Here is a 26121-nt window from a genome sequence, read left to right as displayed (position 1 = left end):
ACACAACGGATCGCGCGCGCTGCCCTCTACAGCGGATTTAGTGGAACCACTGCAATATAAAATTCACCAAAAGGGGTGCAAAATGAGGTCCAGGCAAAAATCGATTTCCTTGTACCCTAACCATTGTTACATCGAGATGTCACTATATACACGTGAATACAAGGTGAGATCCAAAATCGGATCTCGCCTTGCAAAACGGATCTCATCTTGTATAGCTTATGATACAAACGGATCTCGCCTTGATATGAAGACATATATATATATATATATATATATATATATATATATATATATATATATACGAATTTCACTATTTTTGGGTATAGAAGTCAAACTGGGGCCTTAAAGTACACTATTATCCAATATTCAAGCTTTCGTAAATGTTTATTTCCTTTCTCAAGAATTTCTACAATTCAGTAAGATAAAATTTAGAACATATGTATGAAAGAATAAAAAATATTAATGAGTAACTTAAAAAAAAAACTTAAAAACTCCTTTCTTTTGAAAAATAATCATAGTTATATCAAATCATTATTTTTTTTTTCTAATCTACACTTTATAATTTGGCATTAAATGTTAACAAAATTAATTAATATCACCAATATTTAAAATTAATTTTTTTTTGCCTTTAAACATTTCCTTATTTTTATTATCAAAAAATGTTTTCAATTCCTTGTAGATGTAGACACCGATATGCTATGACCATAGTTACATTTAATCTTTGTCAGCCATGTATTTAGAATTTATAAATAAATTTTAAAAAGTCAATCAAAATTAGATCAAAACTTCAAAATTAATCAATTTTTTAATCTTTTCTAAAATGTTTTCTGAAGAATTTTTATTGTTTCTATGTTTTTTTTTTAATGTTTAACAGCCGTTTTAGTAATAGTATTTTTAATTATGTATTGTAATCAACATTCTTTTATAATCTAAATTCTGGTAAGTTACTCATTAATATTTTTTATTCTTTCATACATATGTTCTAAATTTTATCTTATTGCATTGTAGAAATTCTTGAGAAAGGAAATAAACATTTCCGAAAGCTTGAATATTGGATAATAGTGTACTTTAAGGCCCCAGTTTGACTTCTATACCCAAAAATAGTGAAATTCGTATTTCCTAATAAGTCAATTAAGATACTATTTATATATATATATATATATATATATATATATATATATATATATATATATATATATATATATATATATATATATCAAGGTAAAGTAGTCAAGATAGCAAAAGACATCGTCGTCAGGTAGAAGAAGCGTGGGCCGACCGCGGAAAAGATGAAGTGACAATATAATATGAAGACAAAATGCGATGAAACAAAAACAGGAAGAATTGCCTAATAAAAAGTTAGAAGCGAAAAGAATTCAAGTAGCAGAATTTAAATGGAACTTTGCTGAAAATATCCTGAGATAGAAAGATGACAGATGGATAATAATTATATATCGGAGCTCAGCAAATTACAAATAACAAAGAAAAAGACCACAGTTGTGACCACAGATGAGATGGCACTAAACCACGTACTGGACTAATATAGATGCAAATAGTGCAGTATAGACACCAATGGAGAAACGAGGAGAGGTCTATGTCCAAAAATTGGTATTCTTGTCTGATTTCGAACAGAGAATTTGTTGGGTAATTTTAGAACGAAGAATTTGTTGGTTAATTATTTCGAATTTCGGAATGATATAGGGCAGGGCTTTATCCAAAACTATAAAAGATGGTTCATGTAAACTTGGAAGCAGTTTTACTTTTCAACTATTTCATAAACATCTCCGCCTTCATTTTATCATGATTTGGAAAAATATAAGACGCATTTCATCAATAAAACCATGTTTTCCACCCACATCCAATATAATATGTTTTTTCCCTAAGTAGGTATCGGTGCGCTTTATCGATTTTATACTCTCGTCTTGCCAAATCCGTTTTATTCCATTTTTAACAAAAATCAACGTTTCGTCTAAATAAACAAATAAAGCGTGTTCTTTTTTAAATATAGTTTCATATAAATTCGATTATTTTGTTAACGACACCCTTTCACACAAGGCTTTTCTATTTTCTTCCATTTTGAACCTGAACTCAATCTGTTTGAAAACTCTCCAGAGACTACCTTACCCTGGAAATTTCGAATGATACAGTAGAGTAGAGCACTGGCTGTTGAGTGTCTAGCAATAATCCAAAACATTCGCGAATTCGTGAAACATACCGTGGGCATACTGGGAAAATCCACTAACTCCATTTTTTTTTCAATTTTGGCATTTTAATGCCCTTAAATCCACAAACATCGATATGTTAACAGGAAAAACCGTATATCTCCAAATTCGTCATCCACCGTGCTTAAATCGGTACATTCAATGACAAAAAAAATCAACTAACTCCTTTTTTCTAAGTTTTCCTGAATAAAATAATATTTTTCCAAATATTTTTATGTACATGTATGTGCACACACCTTTGGTTAACATTTTCCTTCAAAATCATATCCAGGTACCAAAATTTGAACAGCCAGTGTACTCGATTTTTAAGAGGTAAGCCATTAGTATAATAATGTTTAAATGCGTTTTTCTCAAAACTTTACTTATGTGAGTTAGTGGATTTTCCCAGTACGCCCACGATACTTTGAAAAATAATCGAAATAAGCAAAGTTATGAAAACGGAATAGAAAAATAAACATCCAAAGCAAAATGCATAAACATCATTCTATTGACATATTCATGTCAATTACTAAAACTATTTTATTTCAAAGTTATTGTCCGTTTTCCGTAATTATAAATGCTGATCATAACGGTTAGTTTCCATTAATTGCAATTAAACCAATCAACTAAATTGCTACTATTCATCAGCTTTCTTCATTTCATTTAATAATTGACGTTTGTCAATGTGAAGTAGTTAATAGGCAATTACAAACTAGACTAGATCACATCAGCTTAATGTCCAATCAAAGTTTTGTTTTATTTTAGAAGAACTACAAGAAATTAATAAACATTGAAATTAAACCTAACTATATAATATAATTAATGTTCTAAGAAATATGCGATGTGAACGGAATGTACCTACATAATCACTGGACGACTTATTTGCCTTGTTGCATTATTACCCCAGTCTATCTGTAAAAAATCATCGATTTAACGTCTTATACAGGTTTTTAAAAGTTCTAAAAGGTATATGAGAGACAACTGATGACAAATTCTTCTGAAGACGTCCAAGGAGACGATCAATAATCACAATATGAGCCAGTCGTAAAGCTTTTACTTAATCTTTTTTTAACAAAATCAGAAAAAAACAGATACATTTCTTTTTGCGTCAATAATTTTGTCTATACCTCGAGAGATATTGGTGGGTCACTAAAAGTTTTGTTTTCCAATTTTTGCGCAATATTTGACTAGCTAGAAATTGAAAATTTTATAAAAAAAACTAAGTTTTCAATCTAATAGCACATAAAACAACATCCAAAAATGATCTACATCCTACCAGACTGAAAACAATGGGAACCTTCTCTGGTAACACCTCCGAGGCTTCTACAATTTGCAAGCCATAACGGATGCTGAGACTAAGGAAGATGAGGGAATTTTACAATTTATAATTCACGTCCCATCTGCTCAGCGCGGTAAAGTTCCAACGAGAATGGTTCCCTTCGTACTCCAATCGGAGTAAATATGTAAATCAAAAAAGAATAACCATTTTCAATTTCGTTGCAACACGAAACTACAGCCGCATCATTATTCCAGTTCAATCAGAGAGTGCAGCAAGCACCTCTACCGGTTTCGAAACTTATTAGTCTCTCATCAGGAGGCACATATGCAGCTCTCTCTGACCCAACTAGGACAAACCCCGGCGTGCAGTCACGGATTGCAACGCGGCAACTGCTATCAAAAAAACTAAGTTTTCAATCTAATAGCACATAAAATAACATCCAAAAGAGAGCTGTATATGTGCCTCCTGATGAGACTAATAAGTTTCGAAACCGGTAGAGGTGCTTGCTGCAGTTTCGTGTTGCAACGAAATTGAAAATGGTTATTCTTTTTTGATTTACATATTTACTCCGATTGGAGTACGAAGGGAACCATTCTCGTTGGAACTCTACCGCGCTGAGCAGATGGGACGTGAATTATAAATTGTAAAATTCCCTCATCTTCCTTAGTCTCAGCATTCGTTATGGCTTGCAAATTGTAGAAGCCTCGGAGGTGTTACCAGAGAAGGTTGCCATTGTTTTCAGTCTGGTAGGATGTAGAATAACATTTTTGGATGTTATCTTATGTGCTATTAGATTGAAAACTTAGTTTTTTTGATAGCAGTTGCCGCTAGAGCATCCATGCCATTTCGTTCGTTACAATCCGTGACTGCACGCCGGGGTTTGTCCTAGTTGGGTCAGAGAGAGCTGCATATGTGCCTCTTGATGAGAGACTAATAAGTTTCGAAACCGGTAAAGGTGCTTGCTGCACTCTCTGATTGAACTGGAATAATGATGCGGCTGTAGTTTCGTGTTGCAACGAAATTGAAAATGGTTATTCTTTTTTATGAAAATTTTATGTTTGTTTATTTAAAAAATAGCAAAAATTACAAAAAATGCAAAAAATTGAGTTTTTCCTTTATTTTTTCCTAATTTTGTTTGACCCCTTAAGCATAACTTACCGACTTCATACTATAATGATTCCCTTCCCTCCCCTTCATATTATGCTTACGGGGTCGAAAAAATTTAAAAGAAAAATTTATATTTTTTTGACAAAAACATTTTTTGCATTTTTTCCCTAATTATTGCTAATTTTTAAACAATAAACATTAAATTTTCAATTTCTAGCTGGTTAAATATTATGTTAAATTGAAAAACGAAACAATTATTGTGTTTAATTTATTGTATCTCTCGCGTTATAGGCGAAAATATGAGTACAAAAATCAAAAACTTCAGCTTTTTTTTTCAGATTTTGTTAAATAAAAAATTAAGCACAAGGTTTTCGAATGGCGCATAATGGTGATATTGAAGCCATCATAAAATAATTCCAGCAAAAAAAAAACTAATGAACAATGTCCACTATGGTCTTATTTTTGACCGATGATTTTTTTAAGTGAGAAACAGGTGGATAGAGAAAATAAAAACTGGTCTGCTTTCACGGAAAAATAAATTAATTATTTTTTATATTAATTTTATATTATATTTTTATATTTTTTTACTTGTTTATATTTGTATTTTATATTTTTTTACTTGTTTATATTTGTATTTTATATTTATTTTTATATTTTATTTTTTTTTATATTAAAAGCCCATCGATGTTTTCAAAAAATCAAATATTTTGACGTGAGAATTTTTGATTGAAATTAGTTCTTTTTCAATACTTTTCGATAAATAAAATACGAGGAAAAATATTTTAAATTGAAAAAAAATTATAGTGAATTTGGAACAAACTAGGTATGTTTTGGTGAAAACTAGTAAGTTTTCACCAAATCTCGGGAAACAATTTTTCTTGTAACAGATAATAAAAAAAAAGTTGTATATCTTTTTATTACCTACTCTTTGATATTTAACGTTTTTACCTAGCACTTGTAGTATTACCTTAAATCGTAGTAGTATTACCCCCCTTTCACTTTCCGGCATCAGATCGCTCGTAAATTATTTTCCTTTAATTTTTATTATATTTTATTACTATTATAACGGCTGCTATCCTGCTACGATTTTTTTTCACTTTTTATCATTTTCTAAGGCTTATGTTCTGGTCTAATATGCAGATTTTATGAATCATCCAGTCCTGGAAAAAGCCATTGCCGATACATAATACATCATATTTATAGACAATTCTGTAAACAGCTTTTATAACTTGAGACGAAGTATGTATGCTTATACGACCATTACTGGTGTAATGTTAAAATAAATGGGAAATAAAATATCTCCACAGCATTTAAATGAGCAGATCATAAGGTTTCGGCGTAGATTTGATATTTATCTACTAGAATTTTAATAGCATGCACGACCTCTAAATGTACACTCACTATTGTTGAATACTTAATTTATATCTATATCACACTTCCAAGTTATTTTATACAAAAATATCTATAAGGAGTTTATTCAATTTTATAATTTGTGCAAAATCTAGGAAGAAAAGTATACCAACTAGTTGACAGATCTTTTCACCTATACCTATAGTGCAATCGCTGAAATTGGATATGAGCTATTACCTCCGGTTTCGTTGAACCTCCATCGATTTTTATGAAAATTGGTGGGTGGTTAGAGGATACCTCAAGTAACTTGACAACTTCGGCTTTTATCTTGGGGGTAGATGCCACTTTTTCTCGGGGGTGAAAGTTAATCATATAGATAGATAGATAGATAGATAGAGGGTCAAATTCTAAGCATTTGTTATATAAAGTTATTGAAGTAAATCAATACTTTTTGAGTTATAAAAGTTCAAAGATTTTAATTTTTCGTGAAAAAAAGCATGTTTTAAAACGGTTGTTTTAAAATAAAACATACATAAATACATACGTACCTTAAAAATTATTAAGTTTTTACAGAAAGTTACTAGCTCCAAAATTCAAGATAGTAAAAAATCGAATACATTTCTTACTTAAAAAACCTTTTAATAATAAGGGCGTAGGCTTAAAATTTCGCGCCAAGGTGTTTTAAATGCATTTATTTTTTTCGAATCCTGAGAAAACAAATAAATGTTTTTGAAAAATTTAAACGCAGAATGAAAGATTACATTATTATCGAGAGCTAAAAGTCTCTTAGAATAAGCAAAATGTTTGTTTTGAATGAGATATTTGAAATTAAAAATCACATTAAATTTTCTCTTTTTCTCACTACTGTAACTTATTAAAATAAACATTGTAGAAGTTAATATCCGATATGTCCTGTATATTATTTGACAAATAATGACATGATTTCGAAGTCAGTTAAGTATGATATAATGTCCTAGGACGTTATTTTGAAAGATAACGCCCTAGGGCATTAAACTAGTTAAATACTGTCAAGTTGACAAATACCAAAAGCTATGGTTACCACAGTTACATTACGACTATTGCTGGTAAATGTACTCATTTGAAAACTAATTAATTCAAGATTCATTCAAATTTTTTGCATATAAAGAATAATTTAGTCGGACATTAAACGTTGAGGGCACCACGAGTATTATAGGTAATAACGCTTTCAGTCAACTTATATCCCTCGGGCCAAAGGCTTTCGGTATATACACCATTGGCCTCAAGCGTCATTATCCTTATAATACCCTTGGTACCTTAATAATAACTATTTCAGAGACTTTCGGTAGTCGGTAATAACGCAATATTTCATTCTCCGTTTAAATTTTTCAAAAATACTTATTAATTTTCTCAGGATTCGAAAAAAAAAGGAATGCATTTAAAACACATTGGCACGAAATGTAGCGCCTACGCCCTTAATTCAAAATGAGTTATAGCTAATAATAATTGGATGTATATTTTACTCAAATCTAAGTATTCCAGCTTAAATAACGGGAAAACTATGCATTTTATAAAAATATATTTACTAAACATTTGTCAAAGTACTCAGAAATATCTATTAAATGAACCCTGCAAGAAGTTGATATTATTAAAATTTATGCCCCAGAAATTTTTCAAAATTTATGCTCCAAAAATTAAAAAAAAGTTACGTTTTTTAGAATAACTCTATTAATTTTTATGATTTCAGGTTTATTTAAAAACCATTTGAAAGGCAATTTCAAGAGCTATAAAATCGTATTAAATTTAATTTTCTAAATCCCCTTTTTTTAAGATAAAAGGATAAAGGACTCCGGTTACATGGTTCTCGCAGTAAAATTCGGGCTTTAAACGTTTCTATCTCGGTAATTTTTTATCCTACAAAAATAATAAAAAAGTAAAATATTTGCTACAGGAAAAAATAAAATTTGGTACTGTATCATTTTTTACGTATATCGAGTATTTTTGGGGTTATTATCAAACAAAAATGATATTACGAAAATCTGAAAAATTATTATTTTTTAAATCACCATCGATCTAAACCGGACAAAATTTTTGAGGTCATTACTGATGCTAAAATGAAGAAAGTCTTATAAGGATTACTATAAATTTTAATTTTTGTGGAAATGGCGTAACTATGTTTTATTTTTCACTTTTTCTTAAAAAATTCGAAATGGTTCTCTTATTTTCATCATAACTTGCTTAACTTTGATGCTATCAACTTCTACTGGAGCTCATTTAATAGGTATTCCTGCGTACTTTGACAAGAAAGTGTTAGGAAGCATATTTTATAAAATGCAACGTTTTCCCGTTATTTAAGTTTGAATACATAGATTTCAGTACTCGCGGAAAAAAAACATACATTCAATTACATATAACTCGCTTTGAATTAATATTAATTGGTTTTTTAACTTATTCGGTTTTTTATTATCTTTAATTTTGGTAATAAGAACTTCTTTGCAAAAACATAGTTTTTAAGTTATTCATGAAAACCGCTTTAAAACATGCATTTTTTACGGAAAATTAAAATTTTTGATCTTTAATAACTCAAAAAGTATTGATTTATTTTAATAACTTTATATAACAAATTTTGCTTAGAACTTGTCCCTGTATCGATTTCGGGGATTATTTTTAAATAATTTTCACCCCCGAGAAGGGGTGACATCCACCCCAAGATAAAACCGCAAGTTGGCACCATATTACCTTTGCTTCTTTGGGTATCTTCTAACTACTCACCAATTTTCATAAAAATCGATAGAGGTTCAACGAACTTGGAGGTAAAAAAATTCAGTGACTGCACTATAAGTACGGTGACCATATCTTTTTAAAGAAAAAAAAGTACAAAAAACAAAAATGTATTAAAAACGCAAAAAGTATCTTGTTATTGGACAAATATAACTTTTTGGAATTAAAAATAAATAAACTACATAATATGTAGCTAAACATAAAAAATTATATCAATTAAACTAAATATAACACATTACATTAACTTTGAAAAAGTTACAAGCCTGTAATTAAGAGTTTTTAGATGAGAGACCTGGAATAGCCTCATCTTCTTCCGGTTTTTTGCATCATTCATATTCTTCTGAACTTAAAATTAATTTAAGAAGGTCCGACTTCGACTGAAGTAAATGAAGCATTTCATACAAGTCTCATCAAAATTTGCGTACACCAGAATCGCTGCCTTGAGAGTGGATATATGGACATTTGTGATTTCTCCGAGGTCCAATAATAATTATTTATTACAGAAAATAAACACTCGATAGCCGCACTAGTATCCGGAAGACAAAAAATAAATTCGCATAATATTTGTAAGTTTTTCAGTTTTAATTGATCTACACACTTAAAAACTTTAAGCCATCGATCCTGACTATTTTTTTCTTTTCTGTTCCACTCAGAAACTTTTTCACTTGTAGCCACGTCTTTCAAAATTCCCAGTTCGTCAAAGAGTTGATCTTCGTTTAACATGGTTGCCTTGATATACAATTTAAAAGCTTCGAGAGAATAACAAACATTGTTCCATGTTATTTCACTTCTTATGCGAGCTCCACACTCTCGCCGAAGTCGATCGAGGTTCAACAAGTACGAAAGTGTAGACGGCCACCTTGTGTAACTTTGCCTCACTTCGTTCTACTTCCATTTTCTGTCGGTCTGGTCAAAGGGATCTTTGTCGGTATCGCACCGCTCTTTGTCGGTATCGCACTTCCTCGCGAAGTAGAACGAGTGTGTAGAGAGGGTACTTCGGACTTCGGTCAACTTTGGCAAAGTAACTTCGCCGAGAGTGTGGAGCCCACTTTAGATCTATGCTTTTGAATAGTTTAAATTCATGAAAATTTGTACTCCAGTTTTCTAGGTAGATTACTCATTTTGTGTAAAAATGTTTCACTTGTGCAGTGAAGTTTTGTGTACGATCACCGCACCATAAGCCTGATGTCTCACACACTTAAAATGTTTTTAAATATCATTCATAAACGCATTTACCAAACACTTGATATGAATATTGAAGAAACCCACTTTGGATTTACACTACTAATCCAGAGATGCTTGGATGTGAACCAGGATATGTACGTCTGTTTCATAGATTACAACAAGGCTTTCGATAAAGTCCGCCACAAAGAGCTAATGGACGTCCTCAAAGCAAAACAATTACAATACAATGACCTTTGAATTATAACAAATCTATATTATAAACAGCAGGCACACATACGCATTAACGAACACACATCAGAAGAGTTCAAAATTAAAAGAGGAGTGCGACAGGGATGTTTATTGTCACTACTACTATTAAATGCATACTCTGAAGAAATTATGAAAAAAGTTCTTGAGGGAGAAACAGCAGGAATAAAGGTACCTAAATGGAACGCCAATTAACAACATTAGATATGCGGACTACACTATCATAATAGCGGACAACCTCCAAGACCTCCAAAAGCTAATGAACAAGATAGTTGAGTATGGTGAACAATATGGATTATCAGTAAACATCAAGAAAACTAAATTTATGAGGATATCAAAAACCCAAAATAATGATAAAAGCCTGACTGTAGAACAAGTTGAAAACTACAAATATCTTGGCACAATAATTAATCCCACAAACGATTACTCCAAAGAAATTAAAGTTCGAATAGAGAAGGCAAGAACCAACTTCAATAAAATGAGAAAGGTAGTTTGTGCAAGAGAACTGAAATAATTAAGACTTGAGAGTTAGGCTGGCAAGGTGTTATATTTTCTCGACTCTGCTTTACGGGATAGAAGCATGGTCAATTAACGCGTCGACTACTAAAAAGTTGGAAGCATTTGAACTGTGGGTGAAGGTACCTGAAGATAGCATGGACCGAGCCTGTAACAAACAACGAAGTCATGAGAAGAGTCAACAAAAGAATGGAAATATTGAATGGATCAAGACACAAAAGCTGCAATACCTGGAACAGTATACAAAGAAATTTGTTTAAAAGTAGTAAAAGATAAAAATATTCATTTTTTAGAAAAAATAAGTACATTCGCGTGTCCTTAGAAAGGTTTTAAAGTACATTAGGACAATATTTAAAAATAAGTACTGTCCTACTTAAATAAGTACATATGGTCACCGTAACTATAAGGAGTTTATTATATTTTATAATTTGTACAAAATCCAGGAAGAACAGTATAATATTATGATCTAGTTGACAGATCTTTCACCTAGAAATATCTCTCTTGTTGTGCAGCAGTTATTTACCACACGTAGAGAACTGACCTATGTATAATAATAATTCATTACCCAAGTAATAAGTAGCCATAATTTTCTGCTTCGTCTACTGTACATTTCGTTATTTTTATTGCCGTCTTATATTATCTAGTGGAGCAAACCAGGTCAATGCTAATTGTTTATGAGTTTGTTATTACAATTCCTTGATGTCCTCTAACTTTTATTGTTTTATGGCTATTACAAGGTATTCGTTGAAGTAGGCAATTGTTATTTTTTTTAATGTCTCTTCGTTGACTTTGATTAAAAAAAATATAGATAAATTGCTTGCGTTTAAGAGACGAAGTGAAAGGAAAGAAAGTGTGAGAACTAGTATAGGGGAACTAGAGCTTCACGATACGATAAAATGTCGATACTTTTTAAGTATTGAGTATTGTATTGGTTATGTCAATGAAGTATAGTATCGTGTATCGACATCGGCAATACTTTCTTATAAAAATATCCTATTGCTGTTGATTTCGATACGACATTGATACAATACTCGATAAAATTAATAAAGGATTAAATTAATACACAAAAACAAATACACGCTCGATACAAAAAGGATTAAATTAATAAAAAAAAGATTCTTTATTCATTTATCACTATCTATATTAAAAAAATCTCTTAAAATATATAAGAAATAGGATAAATTACATTGTAACTAGAGCTTCACGATACGATACAATATCGATACTTTTTAAGTATTGTGTATTGTATTGGTTATGCCAATGAAGTATCGTATCGAGTATCGATATCGGCAATACTTTCTTATAACAATATCGTATTGATATTGTTTTCGATACGATATCGATACAATACTCGATAACATATTATCGACATAAAAATAATTATTAAATATAATAATTAAACATTAAATTAATAAAACAAAAACTATTCTTTATTCGTTTATCACTATAGCTCTTAAAATATACATACTGCAGTCACTGAAGGTGGATTTGAGCTTCGTTGAACCTCCATAGATTCTTTTGAAAATTGGTGGGTGATTAGAGGATACCTTAAGGAACAAAGGCGACATAGTGCCAATTTGCGATTTTTGCATTTTAGGGGTGAAATCCACTCCTGTTTTAAAATTATTTTTTATATTTCTGAAAGTGCAATCACCGAAGATTTTCACCTCCGATTTCGTCGAACCTTCGTTGATTCCCATGAAAATTGGTGAGTAGTTAGAGAATACCTCAATAAATTTAAGTGATATCGTGTCAACTTCCGCTATTTGCATTTTAAGGGTGAAATCCACCCTTTTTAAAGAAAAAAAAATGCAGATTCAAACATTCTGGTGTAAGCAATCTACTTTAATCAAATAAAATAAATGTTTTTTTAACAGTTCTATGCATAATTTATCGGAATAAATCGCAATTCAGTATTTGTTGAAAACTATTTTTGCGTCATCCTTACTCACTTCCATAATATTACCACAATGCCACATGATATAAACAATGTAATCAAAGATGATGTGATTTACTCACTCTCAAGAGTTTCAAGTTTAGGCACTCAAGTGTATAATATTATAACAGCTCATGCTTGGGTTGCAGATCACTTACACTTTTATGTAAATAATTATGATCTAAATACCTATTCCACAAAATATAACCAAACAACTGTAGAGTTTTATTTTTTTCTCGATATCGATATTTTCATAATATCGAGGCAAGAGTATCGACAATACAAGAGTATTGTATTGATTTCAGATAATGAGTATCGTATCGACATTAATATTGCTTAGGTATGTATTGTATTGGTTTTCGATACGATATCAATACAATATCGATATTTTTATCGAATATCGTGAAGCTCTAATTGTAACCTCACAAATAGTATCCTTTAAAGAGCTCTTCATCTATCTGTTCACATGAACGAGTTCTTTTGGGGTACTCATTAACTGATTGCGGAGGTAGGGTGGGGAGTAGTATTTGGTGTCATTCGATAGATTTTTGAAAAATATAGAACACGTATTTTTCAGTTTTTTGATCCGATGTTCATTTAGCGAGATATTCGATCGTACCGCTACTTTTGGTACACCCTATATTAGTTCAGAGAAATAACGAAAAAAAATATCCTGTTGGTGACGTGACACAACCCCCTCTAGGCCGAAACCTAATTTTTTGATTAGTATGGACATCTATATTAATTGGAAAAGACTGTAAGACTTGTACACACTTCTAATTAGGTCAAAACGGCAAACAGGTGTATGTTCTCAAAAAACTTTTGATAGTGTGTAAAAAATAATGTGTCTATATTAATAACTTATATGTTTCCTGCAGCCGATTTTGATGATATACATAGTTATAAACAAATGAAATTCAAAAAACGGTAAATTTTCGCTTTTTCGTCTATAACCAAAAAGTTAAGTATTTTAAACAAATTTGAGAGTGAAAAACTCATAAATCGTATAAAAAACTTTAATATGGCGTTCGCTGAATATGTCTATCCTTATTGGTTGCTTATAAAATTGCAAAATAAATCATAAATTTTAAGTGTTTATAAATATTCATAACCTATGTAAAAATTAACTTAGGAACGTTCTTATTACACGGAATGCTGAGACTTCTGGTGCTTAAATCATACCCTAAATTTCAAAGCAATTGGTCAAATAGTTTAAAAGGTATTTAATTTGTTTATCCCAAATTAGTTTTTTTTGCAACGCTATAAGTCAGAAAATGATGAAGTTACACTAATACTTTGGATAGTTTATGAAAGAAGAAAATTTATACTATTAATTTAATTAAAAAAAAATGACAAAACATAATTCTAAATACTGCAAAATTATTTTGCAAAAACATGTGAATTAAAAAAAGGGGGGCTAACTTCGTCCCTAATTGTCCTAGGACAATTGTTTTTCTTTATAAATGTGTATAAAAATTCAGTATTTCCAAATATGAAAAAATAATTTTTCTACGGGTAACGGTTAAAAAGTTATTCTAATTGTTTATAAGTAAGCAAAAAATCGACGTGTTTTTGCAAAATAATTTTACATCATTTAAAATTACTTTTTGTCATTTTTTTAAATGAAGTCAATAGTATAAATGCTCTTCTTCCATAAACTGTCAGAAGTCTTACTGTAACCTCATAATTTTCTGACTTATAGTGTTGCAAAAAAATGAATTTGGGATAAACAAATTAAATAACTTTTAAACTATTTGACCAATTGCTTCTAGAATATATCTAAATGTGCAGTACAAAATCAGCGTTAATATTTAGAAGGTACAACTCGACTTTTACTGTATGAATGAGGCGCCAGAATTAAAAAAAAAACGAAATTCCAAATACAAATAACAGTCAAAGGTGAATTTAAAAACGGAACGGATCAAAAATGAAATATGGCTTCATAAATAACAGTTACATTGTAATCATGTATTATAACTCAACTTTCCTGACGCCACGGTTTATTTATGGCGTACAGGATGATGCCAAAAAGCGTCCATTTTACATACAAACACAATCAGTGGATATATTCTGATGTAAAAGTACATATTTGTCCCGAAATTATTCAAACTTTCATAGAAATATAGTTCTGCAGCTATTTTCTTGTGGCATATTATGCAATGTACTATTTTATTTGGGAATAAGTCACAATCTAAGAAAAAAGAAAAATAAACAGATGGTAAAAAAAGAAAAATAAACAGATGGTAAAAAGAGAAAAATCAAAGAAGTCGCTTTAATTATACTAAATGAAACCAATTGTGTCGTAAATTCCTCGGAAAAATGCAGTAGAATGTGGTTATTCATGTTCAAAGACAAAATCAATAGATAGAAAATACGATTAATTAAAGTCAATAATATATCAAGGATACATCATTTAAATTTTAAAATAAGATACATAATATTATAAAATAAGATTTTTTTATTAACTTTTACCCAGAAGTTTTTACCCCTTTTCTTCTTCTTTCCCATAATCCTTAGTGCCCTTCGAAAACTATTTGAACCATTTATTGAAAATTTTTTGAAGGTAATACATTGTCGTATCTACAATTAAGTGGCTCACAGTTTGGTTTCCGTAATGGATTTGGAACGAGAGAGACATTGTTTGGGATAAATGTGCTTGCTCAAAGATGTCGTGATATATCTGTAGACACATACTGTTGTTTTACGGCCTTCCAAAAGGCATTTGATCTTGTTTACTTAGCACTTGTGGCGACAAGCTTCAATTACTATTTTGCTAATTTTAATTTTTAATAACTTTTTCAAAATGAAATAATCCGTCCCATTTTAAAATTCACAAACCATATGCATAAAGGGCCTATTAAATTTTAAGAAACGAAATATATCAGTATTCAGATAAAATGCCTTCTCAGGTTTTAAAACACCAGATGTTGATGGCCTGATCAGTTTATGTAATGGAAAACTCAAATTCCATAATAGATAACGATAGGATACAGGGCCAGCCTCCTTATGTCAATAAATCAGTCTCTAACTTCTTTAAAAACCACAGAAATGTAAAACTAATGTTTTTAAAAATGTATAAACATTTTCAATTTCTTTGCAACACGAAAATGCAGCAGCTGCATAATACTCTGGTTAAATCGGAGAGTGCAGGAAGAGTCTATACCGGTTTCGGAGGTCTCTTCCCCCTCATCAGTAGTCTGATATCATCTTCTCTCCGATTTCTCCAGGTATCACACTTTGGGCCTTTCCGAATTGCAAAGAAAGAAATGTCACAAATGAACTAGACCCATCTACCCAAAAATAAAGTAAGTTATTAATCGAAGTAGCACAGAAAACGACAATAAATATCGTTCCCATACCACCAGATTGACAACAGGTGGAATACTTTCTTTGGTTACACCCCTAAGATTTTCAAAATTTATAAATCAAACAGGATGCCAAGGAAATTAAGATGAGAGAATTTGAAATAATTCATTACTCATCTGCTCAGCGTGGTAAAAGTTCCAACAAGAAAGATTCCTTAATACTCCTACAAAAGAGTAAATGAATTAAAAATGTATAAACATTTTCAATTTCTTTGCAACACGAAAATGCAGCAGCTGCATAATACTCTGGTTAAAATCTAATGTTTTTAGTTCATCCACAGGCAGTCTGACACAAACCCACGTCCCGCAAAGAATAACAAACCCTCTTACGAGACATAAGCACGCCTTTTTAACCAAAAATAAATAAATATGTTAGTGTTCGTTGTCTTACACTTATTTTAATTTCATTTAATTGTTTCAGTAAACCACCAACGGAACACACTCAATATTAATCGAAGTTCTAAAAGACATTAGCTTGGACGGCAGATAGCAAAGAATTGCAAATTTGTATTGGAATCAAACATTATCAGTTTTAGTAGACGGTTTGGAATCACAAGCTCTTAATATTAAAAGAGGAATACGGCAGGGATGCCTCTGTCGCCCCTGCTTTTCAACGTTTACTCCGAAAGAATTTTCAGAAATGCACTTTCTGAAAAACAAGAAGGAATAATTGTAAACGGTGAAGTCATCAATAATTTGCGGTATGCGAATGACACAGTACTCCTAGCTTCTATTCAAGAAGATCTGCAAACATTACTTAATAGGGTCGTTGAGAGTTGTAAAGAAACAGGTCTGACAAAGTTGATCAAATTGTTTACCTTGGATATCAATTAAATTGTAACGCAGATACTAACGGCGAAATTAAATCTATAAATTTATAGGATAGCGCAGGGCAGAGCCGCTTTTAGAAGGATGTCCAAGGTATTATGTAACAGAGACAAAATCGGCATTGAAGATCCGCCTGCTTCGCTGCTACGTGTTCTTGATCTTACTTTATGGTGTCGAGTCCTGGACTACGAATAAAATCGATCTAAATCGCCTTGAGGCTTTCGAAATGTGGTACTATAGAAGAATTTTAAAAGTTTCTTGGGTGGAGAAGATTCGAAACTCCACAATACTAGAACGTCTCAGTAAGACTACTGAGATAATAAAAAGCATCAAGAAGAGAAAGCTGTAGTATTTCAGACATGTAATGAGAGGTCCCAAATATAGGTTGCTACAAAATAATAAGCTCGGGAAAATACACAGCACGCAAACGCAGTCCAGGACGAAAAAGAACCTTATGGTTGAATAACTTGCGAGATCGGTATGGGGTTGATACAAAAGTGCTATTTAGGGTGGCAGTGAATAAAATTATTATAGCTATGATGGTAACCAACGTTCTCAAAGGACGTGGTACATGAAGAAGAACCTTAGTCAACATTTAAAACTTTTCCATTCATTTCAAGGGTTATATGTACTTATTTTAGGTTCAGCCCTTTTATTGCGATTCCTTAAGGGACTTTTAATTAGTAAATTATATACCTTTTATAAAGAAGTCTACTAAATACATTTTTTTTGTGATAAATGGTATACAGCCAGCTACAGCAAATCATTTTCCTTATTGATTTTTGATGGCAGCTTGACCGTACTATTTGGCACGAGGAAATAACATTGTCTATTGGCAACCGCAAGTCGTTGAGTTTCCCCAACATTAATTATTACATAGAAAACACAGATGTTCCATTATTTTTATAAATATAATTAGACAAATCAAATCGGTGATTTGAGTTAAAAACATTGTTGCACAGTGACAGCAGCTAATTCAATGAATGTCTAGTTACATATTTCCAAATAGACACCATTTGCAGTTTCCTTTGTTGTTACATTAATTGATCAGGTTCGTGGTTTATTTTTCCAAATACGGTATAGCCGAAAATAAACAGTACTGAACTTGTAACTATTTTGTTGTTTTAAGAAATACATTGTCATATTATTGACACATTATTTATTACATGTTCTAAATGACTCGCTCAAGACTGATTTCATACCGATTCGCGATGTTTCAAGTTTCTCGTCATGTTATTATGGAATAAGGGTTGTCTTATAGTGCAGGCCCTGGAAGTATTTGAGTATGCAAAACCTGAGGACCGGAAACTATGTTCGGATTCTTTTACCTGAGACCTTGAACAATGAAAAACTGAATCTTGCCGGAAGGTGCGATGGTGCGAATTTTCGCAAAAAAACATTTTTTTTTTGTATTTTTTGGGTCATTCTAAGCAAATAATGTTCTAACAAGTTTTTTTGTAAAAAATTTTTGAAACCGAATAACTTTGGTTAAACAATAAAATAGCAATTCTGCTTGCAGCATTTGAAAGTTCAAGTCAAATTATACCTGTTTTGATTATTTGCATTGCTAAAAAATAATTTTTTTATTGTCAAACAAAGCTATAAACAAACAGTGTTTGGGCGTTTTGTCGCATGTCCGCACCGCGCCAAGGAAGTCCTATCTGGTCGGTTCCGTTCGGTTTTAATCCTTGGCGCGGTGCGGACATGCGACAAAACGCTCAAACACTGTTTATTTATAGCTTTGTTTACCAATAAAAAAATTAATTTTTAGCAATGTAAATAATCAGAACCGGTATAATTTTACTTGAAATTTCAAATGCTGCAAGCAGAATTGCTATTTTATTTTTTAATCAAAAATTATTCGGGTTCAAAAATTGCAATTTTTCGATTTTTTTAAAGTTTAACCGCGTTTATCTCGAAAACTATGCATTTTACGAAAAAACTTGTAAGAACATTTTTTGCTTAGAATGACCCAAACAATACAAAATAAAATGTTTTTTTGCGAAAAATCGCTTTTTATCTGCCCATAACATGGGGTTCCGGCACGATTCAGTTTTTCATTGTTCAAGGTCTTAGGTAAAAGAATCCGAACATAGTTGCCGGTACTCAGGTTTTGCATACTCATTACTTCCAGGGCCCGGTCTTTTAGGTCCATGAAGAATGCTCTAACGGCATTTAATCGGTGAAAAATTGGTTCCGAAATGCCAAATTACGACAGAATTGACGGAGATCCGGGATAAAGCGTGTTAAAATTTGTATGTATGTACTTCTACGTGGCCCGACAAATGAAAACGTGCTTCGTCTGAAAATCATACATTTTTAAAAAATTCAGGGTTTTCTTAACGAAAGAATTCTGTCGCAATATTTCACTCTACTGCGATAATGCCGAGGATGTAATTGTTGATGTACCTGAATCACATACGAAAATGCACCGAGCTCTTTTAGGATTCTTTGCAAGGAAGATCTTTTTAAGCCAAGATGCAACGCTGTCCTTGTCTGGCTGGCTTTCAGATCATCCAAGATTCCTTAAAAACACGTTCATGGTTATTGTTGTTGTTAACTGAACTGTGACGCTCCGAGTTTCCTTTTCTTAAAATTACTGCATTACTTGGAGAACGATTATAAACCGTCCGTCGCGTTGTGTGAATTGATCACACACGTATCGCAGACTTGCATCATTACGTCGGCCGATTCCGTATAAGCGAAAATATTGCTCCACCAGAAACACTTTCTCCTCTGTACTTACCATCATTTTTAACAATTCTTCTTCTTTAAGGTCCATCTTCTATCGAAGGTTGGAAATCATCATGGCAATGCGGACCCTATTGACTGCCGCTCTAAATAGCTCTGCACTACTGCATTCGAACCATTCCCGTAAGTTCTTAAACCAGGATGTTCTTCATCTTCCCACATTTCGCTTTCCTCGGATTTTGCCTTGCATAATAAGTTATAATAATGGGTATTTTTGCCCTCTCATCACATGTAACAAGTACTCAAGTTTTCGTCTTTTGATAGTTAGTATTATTTCTGGTTGATTTCCTATCCTTCTAGTTACTTCCACGTTTGACATTCTTTGAATCCATGATATTCGTAGGATTCTTCTGTCACACCAAAATTCAAAGGCGGCGAACTTATTCAAATGGACTTGTTTCAATGTCCACGCTTCCAAGCCGTAAAGAAGAGTAGAGAACACGTAACATCGAAGCATCCTTAGACGTAGTTCTAACCTTATATCCCGACAACAAATAAACTTTTTTGTCAGTTTAATGAATTATGCACGTGCTAACAATTATAGTCTGTTTTTAAACCAAGAGGAGTAATTCAAAGTTCCAGCGTCGTAAAGCTTGTTTGTAATTGGTCCAACCTCAGGCAAGTTTACACCCATTTTGATACTAATGACATTTATGAAATTTTGACACCTCTGTCATTATATAGGTTAATTAAGTTATATCGGCGATTTTTAGCAAGTTTAATTTTTTTTAAATATAGAAGAAAACGGTACCTTTCATTTGCAAATCGCAAAATTAAAATCGGGTAACTACTACGGCGTCAAGATATTTTTTAAATAAACATTAATTTTTGGTGCTACGCGCAGGACAGCGGATACGTTGTAAATAAACAGAGGCAAAAGTAAGTTGATACTTGTAGCAACTTGTAGTGACATTTTAATGGTTTTTAAAAGCAACAGCGCAGCGTTTAAAAATAGAATAGCGAGAAATAAAAAGCGTTAAGTGTAAATATTTTAGCATTGTAATGAAAAATTATATATTCTATTTGGAAAATGTAAAATGTTCGATTCACACAAGTTAATTTCCACCAAAATTTTTATCAAATCTTTATCTAATATATTATTTTCTTACTCTACATTTTGTTTTATTTTAATATTTTAATTCCACAAAAATCAAACTAATTTGATTACTGTTTGTGAAATATTGTTTAAACAATTACATATGGTTAAAAATAATAAACTTTTATTTTCTAAGTTAAAATATATGAACAAAGAAAGTTTTTGCTAAAAAAAGTATTATTTCAAAGGACACAGTATGTGTTTTTATTTTGCAATAAACAAATTTATTCATTTATATCGAAATGTACTAAAAATTAAAATTTATCAATCATTATCAAAGGTCATTGGAATGCCCAATCAGAGCAAACGTATCCGCTGTACTGCGCGTAGCACCAAAAATTATTGTTTATTTAAAAAAATTCCTGACGCCGTGGTGGTTAACCGATTTTAATTTTGCAAATTGCAAATGAAAGGTACAGTATTCTTCTATATTTAAATAAAATTTCAACTTGCTGTCTGCTTTATTTTCAATACTGGAAAATTTTGAAAAAATGAATTTTTTTGCGAAAGCTGTATTGCAAAATTTATTTTGCAAAATCTATTGAACCCATTTTAATGAAATTTACAGTATTGTTTTATCATAAAATTTTTTTTTGTTGAAATAAAAAGGTCCTAAATCTAGCATAAATGGTTGAAAAACGTAAAATGCAAATACTTGCTTTTATGTTTTTTTTTTGCAATTATTGCTATTTAGCAACATGGGTGACAATTTTAAAAACTTTTAACCAATCCTATATTATAGGGAACTTAGTTAAGCAACTTTTATGTCAGTACAACTTTTCTCGGAAATGAATACTTTTAAAGTTATAATCAAAAAACGAAGAAAAAAATCGAATTTTTCCTTTATTTTTTGACATTTTGATTATTTAAACAATGTTCCGGACCTTTTTGAGTGGGAGGATAACTCAGTTATTATTATATGAGTTAATTCCAAGCAATTTCTGCAAAAAAATATGAGTCACCTCTCAACGTCCATCTCAAAACAGATGCGCCCTGGACTAATAGAACAATCCCTGACTATTATAATGGTATACTGTGGAAGGTTCTGGGATTTTAAGTAAGATAATATGGTTCTTCAAAGTTTTCTACTGTAACGATTTTTGCTTAATTTTCGGGGCTATTTTTTAAATTTCTCATTTTTGAGAAAATGGCCCCTATGGCCATTCGAAAAATAAACACTAGTCTGTATCCAACACATCTAATCGTCTGATTCACACATATGTACATTACATATTAAATGATACATTTATAATACCGAGTTCCAAAATTACCGTCCGAACAAACACCTTGTACACAATTAAATGTCTTGCAAAACTAAGTTACTAAAGATACTAGTTGGGTTACATATCCCACAATAGAACTTCAGAGCCCCAGAACTTCTCAGTTTTCGCAGTGGGTGAACCTCTAATAGCGTCACCATACCATCCGCGCCGGTGGTAAAAACCGCATGCAAATCGTTGCCCTACTAAGAACAGCAAGGGCTCAACTCCAATTATCGTTTTTCACCGAAATGACTGGAAGTTCAGACATGTCTCCATCCCCTAGGTAATGCCCGTAGAGGTTTGAGGACTGTTTTTGTGAGGATATGTTGTATAAGTAGATAGGTATCTAAATTGCTTGAAGAGATTTTTAGAAATTCAAGTACTGGAGTGATGCCTGCCAGCTACCTTATGTATGTAAGATGTATCAATTTTTAAATGAGCAAAAGTTGGAGGATTGTTGAGGAAAATACGTTTTGTAAATGAATTGAAATGGACACCTTTTTATATGATACGTAATCTGTATAATTTTATATATAAGAGCAGAGGGGCAAAATTTCGGGCAAATGCTTTTTAAATGCATTCATTTTTTCGAATCCTGAGAAAAATAATAAATATTTTTGAAAAAACTAAACGCAGAATGAAAGATTACATTATTACCGAGAGTCGAAAGTCCCTGAAAACTTCTATAATGTTTACCTTAATGAGTAAGAGGGATGAAAAAAAAGAGGAAATTTAGTGTGTTTTTTAATTTTAAATATCTCATTCAAAAGAAACTTTTTGTTTATTCTAAGGAACTTTCGGCCCTCATTAATAATGTAATCTTTCATTCTCAGTTTAAATTTTTTAAAAGTTTAAATTCATTTAAAAAGCATTGGTCCGAAATTTTGCGCTTACGCTCTTAAGACTAGTGATTTTACCCATCGCCATGCGATGGATTCAATCAATTGCCATCTACAGTAACTCTACTCAATTTTCTAAAAATTTTAGGATTAACAAACTTTTAGAAGAATCATAAATTTAATTTTTAAAATAATAAACGTTTTGTATGTAAACCAAGTAAATATAAAGTTACATAAAGCTTTAAATTATTTTTCTTAATAAAATAACAAAAAATTTTAACGTTAACAAAATATAACCTTTTTAACGTTAGTTGTTAATAACTCCTTCCAAACTATACCTACAGTCGGAAAAATGAAAGATTATCCATGAACGATCACATCAATCACTTATTTTGTATTTGCTGTGTTTTTCTATACGCTCTGAGCTTCGTACTAATGCAACTTTCACCGGTAATTTTTAAATTTATTATTTAATGGTTATCGCTTAATATTTACAACGCAAAAAAGTAATTAAATTGTAATCGATTTTTTAAAGATTTTGCTAATCATTTTAACGTTCTATTAATGAAATATTAATTTCTTACTTCGGATACTTTCACAATTATCGTGTAGATGGCGCTTAGATTAATTTATAATTACATATTACGAAATATTAAAAAAACTTAAATTCAGTATTTAAAAGGTAAGTATATTTATTTAAGGTAAAAATATACAGCACAGCTTTGACCAACTAATATTATTTCGTATTAGTCCAGAAAGCCACTGCGCATCCGCTAGGAAAAATATTCTAATTCGGATTTTTTGCACAATCTTACTCAAAAAGGACTCCTTTTAACAAATTTGCATGTTGCCAGGACCAAAAGGTGGTCAAAAATTTTTTAAACGTTTTTTTTTGTTTTTTTCCTAAAATTATTTTTTTTGCACGGAAAAAAGTTTTTTTAGGTTTTTTGAATCATTCCAAATAGAAAAGGTCTTTAGTGACTTTTCTCTAAAAATGATAGTTTTTGACATATAAGCGATTAAAAATTGAAAAATTGCGAAATCGGTCATTTTTAACCCTCAAAAACTATGTGAAAACTGAAAATTTAAATGTTGCCAAAGTAGGTAGATAGTCTTTAAACATCGATTGATGAAATCCCGAAGAGTTTTTTGCAATACAATATTCAAAACTCCTTTGTTTTTTAATTGCTAATCAAGCGTGCGCGACACTATTTTCCACCGACAGTATAGTGCAAATGAAAGGAATAAATTCGTTATTTCGTTAACCGGCGACTTTAAGGAAAAATCCCGAAACAGGTCGATTTTTATTTTTAAGTTATGATATTGTGGCATATATGGTATACTAGTGACGTCATCCATCTGGACGTGATGACGTAATCTAAGATTTTTTTAAATGAGAATAGGGGTCGTGTGCTAGCTCATTTGAAAGGGTCTTCGATTTTCTATTCAGTAATATAAACATTTATATAATTATTTATACAGGGTGTCCTTCTACTTCTTTTTTTGTCAAATAATTTAATTTAATAAAAATTTTTTGGACACCCTGTATAACTAATTATGTAAATGTTTACATTACTGAATAGAGAATTGAATACCCTTTCAAATGAGCTAGCACACGACCCCTATTCTCATTTAAAAAAATCTTCGATTACGTCATCACGCCCAGACGGATGACGTCACCAGTATACCATATATGCCACAATATCATAACTTAAAAATAAAAATCGACCTGTTTCGGGTTTTTCCTTGAAGTTGCCGGTTTGCGAAATAACGAATTTATTCCTTTCATTTGCACCATACTGTATACACATGCAACGGTGTCGCGCACGCGTGATTAGAAATTAAAAAGCAAATGAGTTTTGAATACTGTATTGCAAAAATCTTTTCTAGATTTTATCAATCGATGTTTAAAGAATATCTAAGTACCTTGGCAACATTCAAATTTTAAGTTTTTCACATAGTTTTTGAAGGTTAAAAATGGCCGATTTCGCAATTTTTCAATTTTTAATCGCTTATATGTCAAAAACTATCAACTTTAGAGAAAAGTCACTAAAGACCTTTTCTGTTTGGAATGATCCAAAAAACCTAAAAAAACTTTGTTCCGTGCAAAAAAAATAATTTTAGGAAAAAAACAAAAAAAAAACGTTTAAAAAATTTTTGACCACCTTTTGGTCCTGGCAACATGCAAATTTGTTAAAAGGAGTCCTTTTTGAGTAAGATTGTGCAAAAAATCCGAATTAGAATATTTTTCCTAGCGGATGCGCAGTGGCTTTCTGGACTATATTAATGTTTTTAATTTCAATGTTTTAAATTAATCACTTTAACATTTATGTCAAATTTCCAGTAAAAGCTTACAGACTTTGTCACAGTCACTACTGGTACTCGCGAATTTTTAATTATCGGCTCTACCTACGAGCTCATAGCGTGGTATAAAAAACGTTTAAAACTTATAAAAAAATTTTTACTTATTTTTGTTTATATATTGTTTGTTGGTCACTTGACAATAAAAAGTAATACAAACAAAATTGTAGAAAATTTAATTTGCTACATTTTATTTTTAGTCAGATTTTCCGTAGGGTTAGTAGTTTAGCGCGAAACCCCTTTGCCCTCCTTTTCCAAGATGGTGGCCGGGGGACAAGGGTGGCGACCCCAAAAACTTGAACTTAAGCTTTTACTGATCCCCCCTACACATTAAAAAAATAAAATTGATTCCTCTAACAAATGCAAGCTATGGCCTACGGCCTAAAAAATATAACATTTCAATGGACTACAAGAAATGTACCTAAAATAATTTTGAACACAAATGTGTTAAAATGGTTATTAGCTTTTGTGTTAGAATGAACTGTTCTCTCAGAAACAATGCTTGAAACGAACGGCGAATATGAATGTCAGTTACGCTCGCGAAATTTTGTTTTTAAATAAAATTTTTATTAACTCGACGCCGACGGTAAAAATTTTCTAAAAAAAGCTTTTAAATAAGCGTTGTGCGATTTTTGTCATTTTTATTATTCTCATGGGATCAATACAATTTATCACTTCCATTGACCGGTCGCTGTGGAGTTTCAATGGTTAGAGTCTAGTCTTCCAAACCAATAACATGAAATTTCGATTTTGAGTTTGGCAACAAATATGAGGCATTTTAAATATGCCTAAAAGACGCTGAATTTAAACTTTCACATTACAAACGATCTACAACGTTTAAAACTGTTTTTTCCATTGCGCAAGTACGTTTTTCGAAACCATACAACTTCCAAGTAAAATTGTTTATAACATGCGGCGCTTAAAATTTTCGTTAATTGTCCTCCAGTTAATTAGAAGAGATGTAACAAAAATTATAGCGACCATCTACAAAAATGTTGTCATGAAGTCGGGGCAAAAAACCAATACATTAAATATTTTT

At 31.3% G+C, this 26121-nt stretch overlaps 1 protein-coding gene across 1 annotated transcript in view; it reads right to left on the bottom strand.

Annotated features, from left to right (window-relative positions):
* LOC114324275 (growth factor receptor-bound protein 14-like) overlaps positions 1-26121 on the bottom strand; it is a 416586-nt gene that overhangs the window by 222013 nt on the left and 168452 nt on the right. The window lies entirely within an intron of this gene.

The sequence above is a fragment of the Diabrotica virgifera genome, chromosome 1 (assembly GCF_917563875.1).
Source record: "Diabrotica virgifera virgifera chromosome 1, PGI_DIABVI_V3a".
NCBI lineage: Eukaryota > Metazoa > Arthropoda > Insecta > Coleoptera > Chrysomelidae > Diabrotica > Diabrotica virgifera.
The sequence above is the reverse complement of the archived record's forward strand: the minus strand, read 5'-3'. Positions and strand labels throughout refer to the sequence as shown.